Source organism: Medicago sativa, chromosome 1, assembly GCF_051527215.1.
Source record: "Medicago sativa cultivar Bolivia chromosome 1, Bolivia_mono, whole genome shotgun sequence".
Lineage (NCBI taxonomy): Eukaryota > Viridiplantae > Streptophyta > Magnoliopsida > Fabales > Fabaceae > Medicago > Medicago sativa.
The window spans coordinates 49,034,252-49,048,484 of record NC_140749.1 but is presented as its reverse complement, the minus strand read 5'-3'; the positions used below and the strand labels follow the sequence as shown (position 1 = coordinate 49,048,484).

Below are 14,233 nucleotides of genomic sequence, written 5' to 3'. Positions count from 1 at the left end.
CCCCAAAATCACTTAAATACTCACTTGTGTGAGATTACTTAATTGCCCTTCGTCTTAGTCGCATTTAGCCTGACACTGATACATAAACCCTTGCTTGACTGATATTTCATAAAAATATCTTCCGTCGTACTTAACACGCACCTAACTTATGCCATTAATAAACATTCCATTACCCTTACTTTCCATGAACTTCGTCCCCTTGCACGTTTGACTGGTAATATTCTGATACTGACAGGCGAGATATTACATTTAGCTCAATTGGTAGTGGGAATGCATTGAACTAGTACTTATCCCTAGGTACAAGGTTCGATTCCCACGGGATGCAAAAACACTACTATAGGGGGGTAGTGATTAAGCTTGTGAGTAACAGTGTCGGGGGGTACAATGCCTAGCCGGGACCCACCTGGGCTGTTACAAGATGCCCTTGACAAATTACTAGGTGTCGTATGGAAATCACTATTCTCGTATCTAGAAGACAAACTTCTAGGAATCTTTAAACTTCTTCTAGGAGTAAATTTAACTTCTATATCTCCTTCAGTAGTTTGAATTATTTGATCAATATCCTTATTAAGGACAGGTTCGGGTTCTACTTCCTGTTGTAGATCCCAAGTTTCAGGGAAGTTTATTTTGTCCCATCTAATCATTCTATTAGTTGTAACATTTGAAGTCAAAAGATTAGTTTGAACTAATGTTGTTTTTCCCGAAAAACTCATTTGTTTTACCTTAGGATTTAAAGTATTGAGGACTATATAATAAATTCTATAACAGATAGCCATAATTTCACTACCTGGTTTAAAATTATATCCACTAGTATCAATTTTTAATTGCATAGCATCTTATAAATGCTTGTCTGTTAAAGATAGAGTTATATTTGGAAAAATATCAAAATAAACTGGTACATGGCATAGACTAGTTTCTATTAAAGCTGCTAGAGAAGATTTAAAGTCTTTGCTTCTTCCATCCCTAACATAAGCCATTAAACTAGCATTTAAACCTAACAAAGTTAAAGGTTTAAAGGCTACTTGTATTAATCCAATATGTATGAATTTATAATTCTTAAAAGGTTTTAAATCCTCTTTTCTGATTAAATTAATAACCTAACTATTATCAGATACTTGAATAGTTTGCTCAATAGTTTTAACAACAAATCGAGATAATATATCAAATTTTCCAAAGCTATAAATTTGCTTCGTTGAAACGGAAGGTATAGTCCATTTATTTAATTTATCCATATTTGTTGGATATTCAATCAAATCTTTATTTTTTATCAAATTATCTTGATCATAATTATGATATTCAGAATCAGACATTAAAATGATAAATATAAGTTATAGTTTGTTAAACACCATGATTAAGGTTCAAAGGAATCTGCAATTTCTTAAAATAATAACACCATAAAGCCCTTTTTCTAGAAAGTTTAAAGTCTTCTTTGTAAACACAAAGTGTTTAAACTATCAACCCGCAGGGACAGTAAGGATTTCTCCTAAACCAAAGAAGTAAGAATAATTTTAACAAAAAATTCTCAAGCTTTTATTCATCTTTAGAACTCCCTCCTCTGGGAAAATGTGATGAATTTTGCGAGAATCATTAAAATTATTCTTTGGATCTACAAAATCGATATTAAAGATGGAACTTGCAGGCGAAAGAATTAGGCTCTGATACCATTATTCTCTTTGAACTTGCAGATTAGATGGAACCTTACTCATAGTGTTTAACTCACCATAACTTATTCTTTCGCCTGCAAGTTCCATCTTTATTATCGATTTTGTAGATCCAAAGAATAATTTTAATGATTCTCGCAAAATTCACCACATTTTCCCAGAGGAGGGAGTTCTAAAGGTGAATAAAAGCTTGAGAATTTTTTGTTAAAATTATTCTTACTTCTTTGGTTTAGGAGAAATCCTTACTGTCCCTGCGGGTTGATAGGTTAAACACTTTGTGTTTACAAAGAAGACTTTAAACTTTCTAGAAAAATGGCTTTATGGCGTTATTATTTTAAGAAATTGCAGATTCCTTTGAACCTTAATCATGGTGTTTAACAAACTATAACTTATATTTATCATTTTAATGTCTGATTCTGGAGATCATAATTATGATCAAGATAATTTGATAAAAAATAAAGATTTGATTGAATATTCAACAAATATGGATAAATTAAATAAATGGACTATACCTTCCGTTTCAACGAAGCAAATTTATAGCTTTGTAAAATTTGATATATTATCTCGATTTGCTGTTAAAACTATTGAGCAAACTATTCAAGTATCTGATAATAGTCAGATTATTAATTTAATCAGAAAAGAGGATTTAAAACCTTTTAAGAATTATAAATTCATACATATTGGATTAATACAAGTAGCCTTTAAACCTTTAACTTTGTTAGGTTTAAATGCTAGTTTAATGGCTTATGTTAGGGATGGAAGAAGCAAAGACTTTAATTCTTCTCTAGCAGCTTTACTAGAAACTAGTCTATGCCATGGACCAGTTTATTTTGATATTTTTCCAAATATAACTCTAACTTTAACAGACAAGCATTTATACGATGCTATGCAATTAAAAATTCATACTAGTGGATATAATTTTAAACCAGGTAGTGAAATTATGGCTATCAGTTATAGAATTTATTATAAAGTCCTCAATACTTTAAATCCTAAGGTAAAACAAATGAGTTTTCCGGGAAAAACAACATTAGTTCAAACTAATCTTTTGACTTCAAATGTTGCAACTAATAGAATGTGTAACTGCCCAGGTGGGTCCCGGCTAGGCACTGTACCCCCCGGCACTGTTACTCACAAGCTTAATCACTACCCCCCTATAGTAGTGTTTTTGCCTTCCGTGGGAATCGAACATTGTACCTGGGGTTAAGTACTACTTAACCCCAGGTACTTAACCCCAGGTACAATGTTCGATTCCCACGGAAGGCAAAAACACTACTATAGGGGGGTAGTGATTAAGCTTGTGAGTAACAGTGCCGGGGGGGTACAGTGCCTAGCCGGGACCCACCTAGGCTGTTACAGAATGATTAGATGGGACGAAATAAACTTCCCTGAAACTTGGGATCTACAACAGGAAGTAGAACCCGAACCTGTCCTTAATAAGGATATTGATCAAATAATTCAAACTACTGAAGGAGATATAGAAGTTAAATTTACTCCTAGAAGAAGTTTAAAGATTCCTAGAAGTTTGTCTTCTAGATACAAGAATAGTGATTTCCATACGACACCTAGTAATTTGTCAAGGGCATCTACCTCTCAATTAAGAGAAGAATTAGAATCGGTAGAAAATATAATAATTAGCGAGAATAAAATTCCTCAAGTAATTTATAATCAACATACCACAAGTGGGAAATCACCTACTCAATCTGAGATGAGTTTTTATCTCCCAATCCAATGATTTTTTATGGATTTTACACCAGGAAGTAATTTTAGAAATCTTATCAATGACGAGTTTGAAATGGAAAGATATTCTGAATTTAGAAAATGGTATTTCAAGACTTTTAAACCTTGGGAATTAGCTGAGATAAAGCAAGATTATTATAATGATCTTAGTAAGAAGATGGGTTATATTCCATTTGTTAAATGGTTTCTAAAATATTTTTTAGAAAAAAATTGAAAATGAAGTTTTAGTTTTGAAATCAAGATCTTGGACTTTATCTAGTGGAGAAATTGTTGAATCCCCCTTTCCTCCTGAACAATGTATAAGTTTGGGAAAAAATGTTGAAGCTACTGCCTATATTTGTCAAAAAATTGGTAATAATCAAGTTACCCTTCAAGAGCTAAATCCTATAATTAGAGCTCAGAATTATGCTAATGCTTTTATTACTCGCATAGGAGACCAACTTATTTCTTTAGAGAAAGAGTTAATTAATTTATACAATCTTTTTGAAAAACACCTAACTCAAACAGAAAATAAACCTTATGATCCTTCTAATTCTTCTACATCCATTAGTGATGCCCCTATAATTCAACCACCTATCAATATAAAGGATTTTAAAATGGAAAAAGAAAGTGATGAATTTGTTAAAATCCTAGAACAGAAACTTAGTCAATTAAAAATAAACATGGTATCTCAAAAGGATACTTCTGATATTTCTGATACTTCCAGTAATACTGAAAGTAGTAATAATAGCGAAATTGGTGATGTTGACCAACTTACTGCTATTTTCAATAATCAAGATATAAACGAAGCAGAAATAAATCCAATTTATACTTCTAAATACTTAGAGAAATATTATTACAAGAGGCCTACCCCTCAAGATCTTCTTATTGAAGAAAATGAATTTTATCAAAATTCTTATTCCGGAAAATCCATTTATGAATGGAATATTGATGGCTTAAATGAAAAGCAAATTATTGATGTTATACATAGAATGATTATGTATTCCACTGTTTGTAAACAGCAAGGAAACTTTGTTAGTTCCATAGCCCAATTTATTGTGACCGGGTTTGTAGGTCAATTAAGAGGATGGTGGGACCATTATCTTAATGAAGATCAGAGACTTGAAGTTCTCAAACATAAAAAAATTATTGTTAAGGTCGAAGTACCTAGTAATAATCCTACTACTATTAATACTGAAGAAGAAGATGCAGTTTATACTTTGTGTCTTTCTATACTTCATCATTTTGTAGGATCTAATGTTCCAATAGCTGAAAAACTAAGTACTCTTCTTCAAAATTTGAGATGTCCATCTTTAACTCATTTTAGATGGTATAAAGATACTTTTTTATCCAGAGTTTTTCAATTAAAAAATCCTAATGCTGACCATTGGAAATCTAAGTTTGTAGATGGTCTCCCTACTTATTTGCCGAAAGAATTAGGCAGTCGTTAAGAAATAAAAATGACGGTATAAATATTAATTACCCAGACTTAACCTATGGCCAAATTATTGGTACATGTATAAATGAAGGATTAGCTTTATGTAATGATATAAAGTTAAAAAAATGAATTAAAAAAGCAAAAATTAACAGAAAAACATCAATTAGGAGAATTCTGTGAACAATTTGCCTTTGACTTAGGAAAACCTCCTATTGATAAGAATAAGAGAAAAGAAAAAATTTCTAGTAAGAAATCTCATAGAGATAGTAAAGGAGTTTATAAATCTTCTCATAAGAAGAGACACAAACATAGAATTTTTTTTTTCTAAAAATAGATTCAAAGAAAGTAGTCCTAAAAAGGATACTAGAAAAAGAAAAGCCAAGAATATGGATGTAACATGTCATAAATTTGGTAAAATTGGCCACTATGCCAATCAATGTTGGACAAAAAAGGCTCTTAATAAAATCGAAGATGAAAACCTTCGTATTCAATTAGAAAAGGTTCTTCTTATCAATACTGATAGTAAAAATAGGAACAATAACTCCTCAGATAATGAGATCGAGGTTATCAATGAATCCTCTTCAGAATCTGAAAATTCTATTGACAATAATGATTGCCAATGTGATTATCGGAAAGCTATTGTTGAAATGATTGGATTAAATGTTCTTACTAAAGAACAGGATGAAGCTTTAAAAGTTTTAGAATCAATTTCAGATAGTACTCTGAGACGAAAGATGATAGAATTCCTTATAAAAGAAAATTCTAAGAAGGAAACGCCTCTAATTATAGAAGTGCCTTATCAATTTAGTGAAATCTTATCAAGATTTCATCAGTCTAATATTAAGGAAATTCCTGTCTCAACTAATGACTTAAAAAGAGAGATAAGTCTCTTGAAAACTGAAATTGTTCAAATTAAAAGAGATAATGATATGTTATCTCAAAGAATTACTGCTTTAGAGAATATTAAAAATATTAATCGCTCTAAAGAAGAGATTGCTTCTGATGATAATCCTGAAAAGGGTTATTTAAACCTTTTAGAAAGAGTAACTTCTCAAAAATGGTTTGTTAAAATTACTCTTGTTATTAATAAAGAATTTATTCATAAAGATCAAATAGCTTTAATAGATAGTGGTGCAGATCTTAATTGCATCCAAGAAGGAATTATCCCAACCAAATATTTTGAAAAAACCACTCAATCCATTACTCATGCCGGAGGTAATAAACTCCAAGTTAAGTATAAATTAATTAACACCTATGTTTGTAATCAAAATATTTGTTTACCAACTCACTTTATTTTAATAAAAAATTTAACTCATAGAATAATTTTAGGTACCCCTTTTTTAAATAATATTATGCCTATTGTCAATATTGACCAAAAAGGAATTACTACTTTTATAAAAGATAAAAAAATAATTTTTGAATTTATCACCGATCCCCAAACTAAAATGCTAAATGAGGTTAAAGACATTTTACTTAAAAAGGAAAAACAATTATGCTTTCTTAAAGAAGAAGTTAATTTCTTTAACATTAACGATCAACTCAATAGAGATGAAGTTAAAAAACAAAATTAAGTCTATTGAAAAACAATTTCATAATGAAGTTTGTAATGATCTTCCTAATGCTTTTTGGGAAAGAAAAAAGCATGTAATATCTTTACCTTATGTAGATAATTTTAATGAAAATCAAATTCCAACTAAAGGTAGACCAGCTCAAATGAATCAAGAATATCTTGATCTCTGTAAAAAAGAAATTCAATCCCTTTTAGATAAAGGACTTATTAGAAAATCTAAGTCTCCCTGGAGCTGTACAACTTTCTATGTTAATAATGCAGCAGAGAAGGAACGAGGAGTTCCTAGATTAGTAATAAATTATAAACCTCATAACAAAGTGTTAAAATGGATTAGATATCCTATACCCAATAAAAAGGATTTATTAGACATATTAATGAATGCTTTAATCTTTTCTAAATTTGATATGAAATCCGGATATTGGCAGATTCAAATTGCTGAATCTGATAGATATAAAACTGCCTTTACAATTCCTTTCGGACAATATGAATGGATTGTCCTTCCTTTTGGGCTTAAAAACGCCCCTTCTGAATTTCAAAAAATTATGAATGACATTTCAATGCTTATTCTGAATTTATAATTGTTTATATTGATGATGTTTTGATATTTTCCAAAAACATTGACCGACATATTAAGCATTTGAAAATATTCAAAGATATTATAAAAAGAAACGGGTTAGTTATATCTGCCCCAAAAATGAAAATTTTTCAAACAAGAGTCAGATTTTTAGGACATGAAATTCATAATGGAACAATTATTCCAATTCAAAGGAGTATAGAATTTGCCTCCAAATTCCCAGATATCATTAATGATAAGAAACAAATAAAAAGGTTTCGTGGAAGCCTGAATTATATTTCAGATTACTATAAAGACCTTGCTAAAGATACATCTATTTTATATAATAGACTTAGAACCAATCCAGGTCCTTGGACAGACAATCATACTAAAGCTGTCCAAAGAATTAAATCAAAAGTTAAATGTCTTCCTTGTCTTTCCTTGGCCAATCCCTACTATTTCAAAATTGTTGAAACTGATGCTTCCGATATTGGGTACGGCGGCATATTGAAGCAAGTTATTCCTGAAAACTCAAAAGAAGTTTTAGTTAGATTTTATTCGGGTAAATGGAACCCAACACAAGCTAAATATTCAACTATTAAGAAGGAAATTCTTGCAATTATTAAATGCATTTCTAAATTTCAAAGTGATTTATTAAATAATTTTTTTTTGTTAAGAATTGAGTGTAGCTCTACTAAATCAATAATAGAAAAAGATGTAAAAAATCTTGTTTCAAAGCAAATATTTGCTGGCTGGCAAGCTTAATTAGCTGTCTTTGAATTTTACATTCAATTTATTAAAGGAGAAAATAATTCTCTTGCTGACTATTTGACTCGTGAATTCTTACAGGGAAATGACAACCCCTAATAGGGGAAGAGGTAGAGGTCGTGGTCATGGTAGCTATGGCAGAGGTAGAGGTAATAATATATTACCTTACCAAGAATCAAACATTCCCCTAATAGGGGATTGGACAACAATATCATACAACAAGGGTAAACAGTCTTTTACTACCCAGAAAAAAGAAGAAGCATCTTCTTCAAAGACTTCTGATAAGATAATATCTTATAAAGAAGTAGCTAGTAATGATCCTCTTCATGAACAGATTTCGGAATATTTCGAAAATTCTGTTACTGAAAATATTTTTCATATCGAAGAAGATGTCGAATTGCCAAATAATGATGGTTGGTTCATAAAAACCAGATACCTTGAATCAAGAGGTTATCCTGGTTTGTCTGAAAAATCTAGACCTCATTTAGAAATTCTTTTAAAAATCACAGAATCTGTAACTATCACTCATTATTATCATAATAATGATCCAATTTTTTTTTATAAATTTTAGCAAATGCCATATTACCAAAATCTTGTCTCCCAAAGAATGGGGGTTAGATCCTAATGGAGAAAAGGCTATTAAAATAGCCGAGGACAAAATTATTTATTTTAATTATTGGGACTATGTCCAAGCTTTCACACAAGCTTTCTATTATCAAAATCCAAAGAATAAACATTCTTGGTTTTTCTCAATTAATCCTCAAATTATTAATAGACCTATACCAAATTGGTTTCTTAATTGGTGGACTAAATTTGGTCCCACTACAAATGAAATTCTGCCAGAAAATCTCGAAGAATTATATAAAAAATGGAGTGATAATAGTCCTCTGATTTCTAAAATTAGACCAGATAAATTAGTTACTGGACAAAGTCCAATGTTGTTCTTTATAAAATTCCAAATACCTTGGATATAGAGGTGGTCACTTATAGTGGCCAGAGATAAATTTAATATTCCAATCCTTCAGAGAATATTCTTTTATAAATGGTGGTCAAAAATGAGCACTGAAGTTATTCAAACAATAATTAAGAATGTTGAAAGTGTTATTCAAGAAGATAAAGATACAAACTAACCTTAATAGAACTTATTGAGCGGAAGAAAAGTATTTAGATGCAAAGTTATGAGAACAGAAGTTTTATTTATGATGGAAGTAATTTACAATTAGTGGGAACAGAAAAGCGTGCTCTGATGAAGCACAAAAAACCTCTATTTATAGAGGGAAATGGTTCACTATATGAACCAGTAAAACAAAACTGTTACAACCGGTGACTGAGTGGGAGCAGAAAAGCGTGCTCTGATGAAGAACAAAAAACCTCTATTTATAGAGGGAAATGGTTCACTATATGAACCAGTAAAACAAAACTATTACAACCGGTGACTAGTAAAAACAAACGACAAAACAACATAATAAAAGAGTCAATTATTGATGCCGGGTGCTCTTTGTGGGCCTCATCGATCACATCGACAAAGACAAAAGCAGAAAAACCAACCAAACACTAAATAATTAAAGTGGTTGATGTCGGCCACTGAATTATTGTCCATTATGATGAAATCTTTGAAATTTATCTACTCAATTATTGATTTGGAATTTCCGAATTTATCCTTGTGGTTTTTTTATCTTTGATACCTTTTGAACCAGCCGTGTAGATCATGGCATCCCAGATATCTTCTGGAGTAGGTTCATCGTCAGGCTGTGATTCTCCTGCTAGATTAGAATCAAAAGATCCTTGTGATGAGGTTGACATAGTATCATCTTTAGGAGTCTTGGTTGAAAAAGTAGAGCATAATTGCTGCTTCATATATTCTAATGTCCTGAGCATGATTTGGTCTTCAGTTTCAGTGGGATATTTCCTCTGAAAATAATTCTTCATTTGAATATAAGGATTTGGATGAGAACTTTGTTCTTTGTCTTTATTACTTTGATCTTCTTGAATAACACTTTCAACATTCTTAATTATTGTTTGAATATCTTCAGTGCTCATTTTTTACCACCATTTATAAAAGAATATTCTCTGAAGGATTGGAATATTAAATTTATCTCTGGCCACTATAAGTGACCAACTCCATATCCAAGGTATTTGGAATTTTATAAAGAACAACATTGGACTTTGTCCAGTAACTAATTTATCTGTTCTAATTTTAGAAATCAGAGGACTATTATAACTCCATTTTTTATATAATTCTTCGAGATTTTTTGGCAGAATTTCATTTGTAATGGGACCATATTTAGTCCACCAATTAAGAAACCAATTTGGTATAGGTCTATTAATAATTTGAGGATTAATTGAGAAAAACCAAGAATGTTTTGATAATAGAAAGCTTGTGTGAAAGCTTGGACGTAGTCCCAATAATTAAAATAAATAATTTTGTCCTCGGCTTTTTTAATAGCCTTTTCTCCATTAGGATCTAACCCCCATTCTTTGAGAGACAAGATTTTGGTAATATGGCATTTGCTAAAATTTATAAAAAAAAATTGGATCATTATTATGGTAATAATGAGTGATAGTTACAGATTTTGTGATTTTTAAAAGAATTTCTAAATGAGGTCTAGATTTTCCAGACAAACCAGGATAACCTCTTCAAGGTATCTGGTTTTATGAACCAACCATCATTATTTGCCAATTCGACATCTTCTTCTTCGATATGAAAAATATTTTCAGTAACAGGATTTTCGAAATATTCTGAAATCTGTTCATGAAGAGGATCATTACTAGCTACTTCTTTATAAGATATTATCTTATTAGAAGTCTTTGAAGAAGATGCTTCTTCTTTTTTCTGGGTAGTAAAATACAGTTTACCCTTGTTGTATGATATTGTTGTCCAATCCCCTATTAGGGGAATGTTTGATTCTTGGTATGGTAATATATTATTACCTCTACCTCTGCCATAGCTTCCAGGACCACGACCTCTACCTCTTCCCCTATTAGGGGTTGTCATTTCCCTGTAAGAATTCACGTGTCAAATAGTCAGCAAGAGAATTATTTTCTCCTTTAATAAATTGAATGTCAAATTCAAAGACAGCTAATTGAGCTTGCCAGCCAGCAAATATTTGCTTTGAAACAAGATTTTTTACATCTTTTTCTATTATTGATTTAGCAGAGCTACAATCAATTCTTAACAAAAAATTTTGATTTAATAAATCACTTTGAAATTTAGAAATGCATTTAATAATTGCAAGCATTTCCTTCTTAATAGTTGAATATTTAGCTTGAGTTGGGTTCCATTTACCCGAATAAAATCTAACTAAAACTTCTTTTGATTTTTCAGAAATAACTTGCTTCAATATGTCGCTGTACCCATTATCGGAAGCATCAGTTTTAACAATTTTGATATAGTTGGGATTGGCCAAGGAAAGACAAGGAAGACATTTAACTTTTGATTTATTTCTTTGGACAACTTTAGTATGATTGTCTGTCCAAGGACCCGAATTGGTTCTAAGTCTATTATATAAAATAGATGTATCTTTAGCAAGGTCTTTATATGTAACGCCCATTTTGAAAACGTCTATAATATTCAAAAGTGCGTTAAACTGGTATTGGATACATTAATTTTTACTATACAGAAAACGACTTAAAGTCGATAATTAGGTACATCATCATCCAAAGCTTCTATGTTACCTTATTACACCCAAAGTTGCCATATGAAGTCTAGTACAAAGTTCACAAAAGTACAGCTTATAATATAACATATGCATCACTTAATTCAACACCAAGGGGTTCCATGCAAGAGCAATCAATCCAAAGCTTTTTCTTTACCTTTTCCGTGAGAAACCTATGAACTTGAACAAATAGTGAGAGGGGTGAGACATAATGTCTCAGTGAGTTCTCCCTACTTCCTAGGCTAGTGATACCTTTGGGGGAAGACCTACGGTTACCACGTGCCTATTTTACAACCGATTGGTTGATTATACGTGTGTGAGCTTATTTCATTCTGAAACGACCGTCTGGGGAACTAGGTCGCTTCTTTACATCTACATTCATATCATGTCTTAGCATGCTTTTGCTTGCAATATCATTTCATACATATTGTAATAGTGTGTAACAAGCATTTATCTGAGTTCGTTTTACGGATTGTTCCGAGTGGAGTAACCCCAAAAACAAATCCCATACATATCTGAAAGTACCTAGCTAAGGTAATCGGACTCCCTCAATGCCGTGGGGCCCCCCTTGCGGAGCTTATCCCATTTTCAGGAAGAAAATACCTCGCATCCCACTATGTGGATAACGAAAGCCACGACACCTACAACATTCTTTCTTATGCAAGCAATTGTTCATATACATGTAACATCAAAGAAAATGTCTATAATCTACATATTTCTCGACCTCTAGATCGAGGCTCTAACATCTCATACTTATTGAATTCCTACCTTTCCCACGATTCGTTAGAATTCTCTTAAAATGCTTTACTATGCTTAGAAACACGATAATCATGCCTTGCGTTCCCTCTTACAACAAATGGTTTTTAAACATATGATGTCTAGGTTTATAAAACTTACATTCAAGAATTGTGGGTTTGCCCTTACAATAAAAGGATTTTGAGAATGAGCTCAAGTGTTTTAATGAAGCTTAAAGTATGTAAATGATACGGCATTAGCGAAGAGTGGTGAATGCAGTACCATTAGCGAAATGTCCCTGGAAATCCAGAGACTTTCGCTAATAGCGAAAATGTTGAAGCACCCGGATTGAGTTTCGCTAATGGCATAGCTCTCTGGTGCTGCTGGGAAAATCATGCTAATGGCATGAAAAAGTCGCCATTAGCGAGTTTCTTGAGCTCTTATGCAGAATTTTCGAAAATCACAGTTCTGGCACAGTCTTGAACCTGTTCACAAACCCTAAACATCCAGTATTCTTATTTCTCAAGGAACATACAAAGCATGACAGTTATAACATGTTAAGCAACTATTATTTTCTTAGATTCAACCATAGAAAAATATACATAAAGCACCTTTTACTCAATAGAAAGTATGGCCATCAAGAACATCATCCAAAGGTTAGGTTTTCTATCTAAAACTCACCTTAAAAGTATGAAGTTGCTTACAAGTCTTTAACCTCAAAACCCTAGAACCACTACTCTTGATAGGAAGGAAAAACAAGATGGTGAGACTTGTTCCTAAGTTTACAAAACTTGCTTGAAGGATTTGAACAAAGTTTATGCAAAGGGAGAAGTTGGGAACCGAGTTCCTAGAGAGAAGAGAGAATAAAATTTGTTGTTCTAACCTAGGGAGAGAAAGACAAAGTAATAATGAAGATTTTGGGTCCAATTCACTTATATACTCCTCAAACTCAAAAGTCCATAATGCCCTTACACTTAAACGTGCATAATTCATCGTTAAAAGATGATACGTCGTAACCTATTAAGCGGGATATTACATTATAGTAATCTGAAATATAATTCAGGCTTCCAAGAAACCTTTGTAATTGTTTCTTATCATTAATGATATATGGGAATTTGGAGGCAAATTCTATACTCCTTTGAATTGGAATAATTGTTCCATTATGAATTTCATGTCCTAAAAATCTGACTCTTGTTTGAAAAATTTTCATTTTTGGGGCAGATATAACTAACCCATTTCTTCTTATAATATCTTTGAATATTTTCAAATGCTTAATATGTTGGTCAATGTTTTTGGAAAATATCAAAACATCATCAATATAAACAATTATAAATTCAGAATAAGCATTGAAAATGTCATTCATAAATTTTTGAAATTCAGAAGGGGCTTTTTTAAGTTCAAAAGGAAGGACAATCCATTCATATTGTCCGAAAGGAACTGTAAAGGCAATTTTATATCTATCAGATTCAGCAATTTGAATCTGCCAATATCCGGACTTCATATCAAATTTAGAAAAGATTAAAGCATTACTTAATCTGTCTAATAAATCCTTTTTATTGGGTATAGGACATCTAATCCATTTTTACACTTTGTTAAGAGGTTTATAATTTATTACTAATCTAGGAACTCCTCGTTCCTTCTCTGCTGCATTATTAACATAGAAAGCTGTACAGCTCCAGGGAAACTTAGATTTTCTAATAAGTCCTTTATCTAAAAGGGATTGAATTTCTTTTCTACAGAGATCAAGATATTCTTGATTCATTTGAGCTGGTCTAGCTTTAGTTGGAATTTGATTTTCATTAAAATTATCTACATAAGGTAAAGATATTACATGCTTTTTTCTTTCCCAAAAAGCATTAGGAAGATCATTACAAACTTCATTATGAAATTGTTTTTCAATAGACTTAATTTGTTTTTTAACTTCATCTTTATTGAGTTGATCGTTAATGTTAAAGAAATTAACTTCTTCTTTAAGAAAGCATAATTGTTTTTCCTTTTTAAGTAAAATGTATTTAACCACATTTAGCATTTTAGTTTGGGGATCGGTGATAAATTCAAAAATTACTTTTTTATCTTTTATAAAAGTAGTAATTCCTCTTTGGTCAATATTGACAATAGGCATAATATTATTTAAAA

General features: G+C 31.4%; 2 pseudogenes; one reads left to right on the top strand and one right to left on the bottom strand.

Moving 5' to 3' along the window:
* Positions 1–7,790: 7,790 nt before the first annotated feature.
* Positions 7,791–8,886, top strand: LOC146955034 (uncharacterized; annotated as a pseudogene).
* Positions 8,887–9,338: 452 nt separating this feature from the next.
* LOC146955033 (uncharacterized) lies at positions 9,339–11,249 on the bottom strand (annotated as a pseudogene).
* Between the last annotated feature and the right edge of the window lie 2,984 nt (positions 11,250–14,233).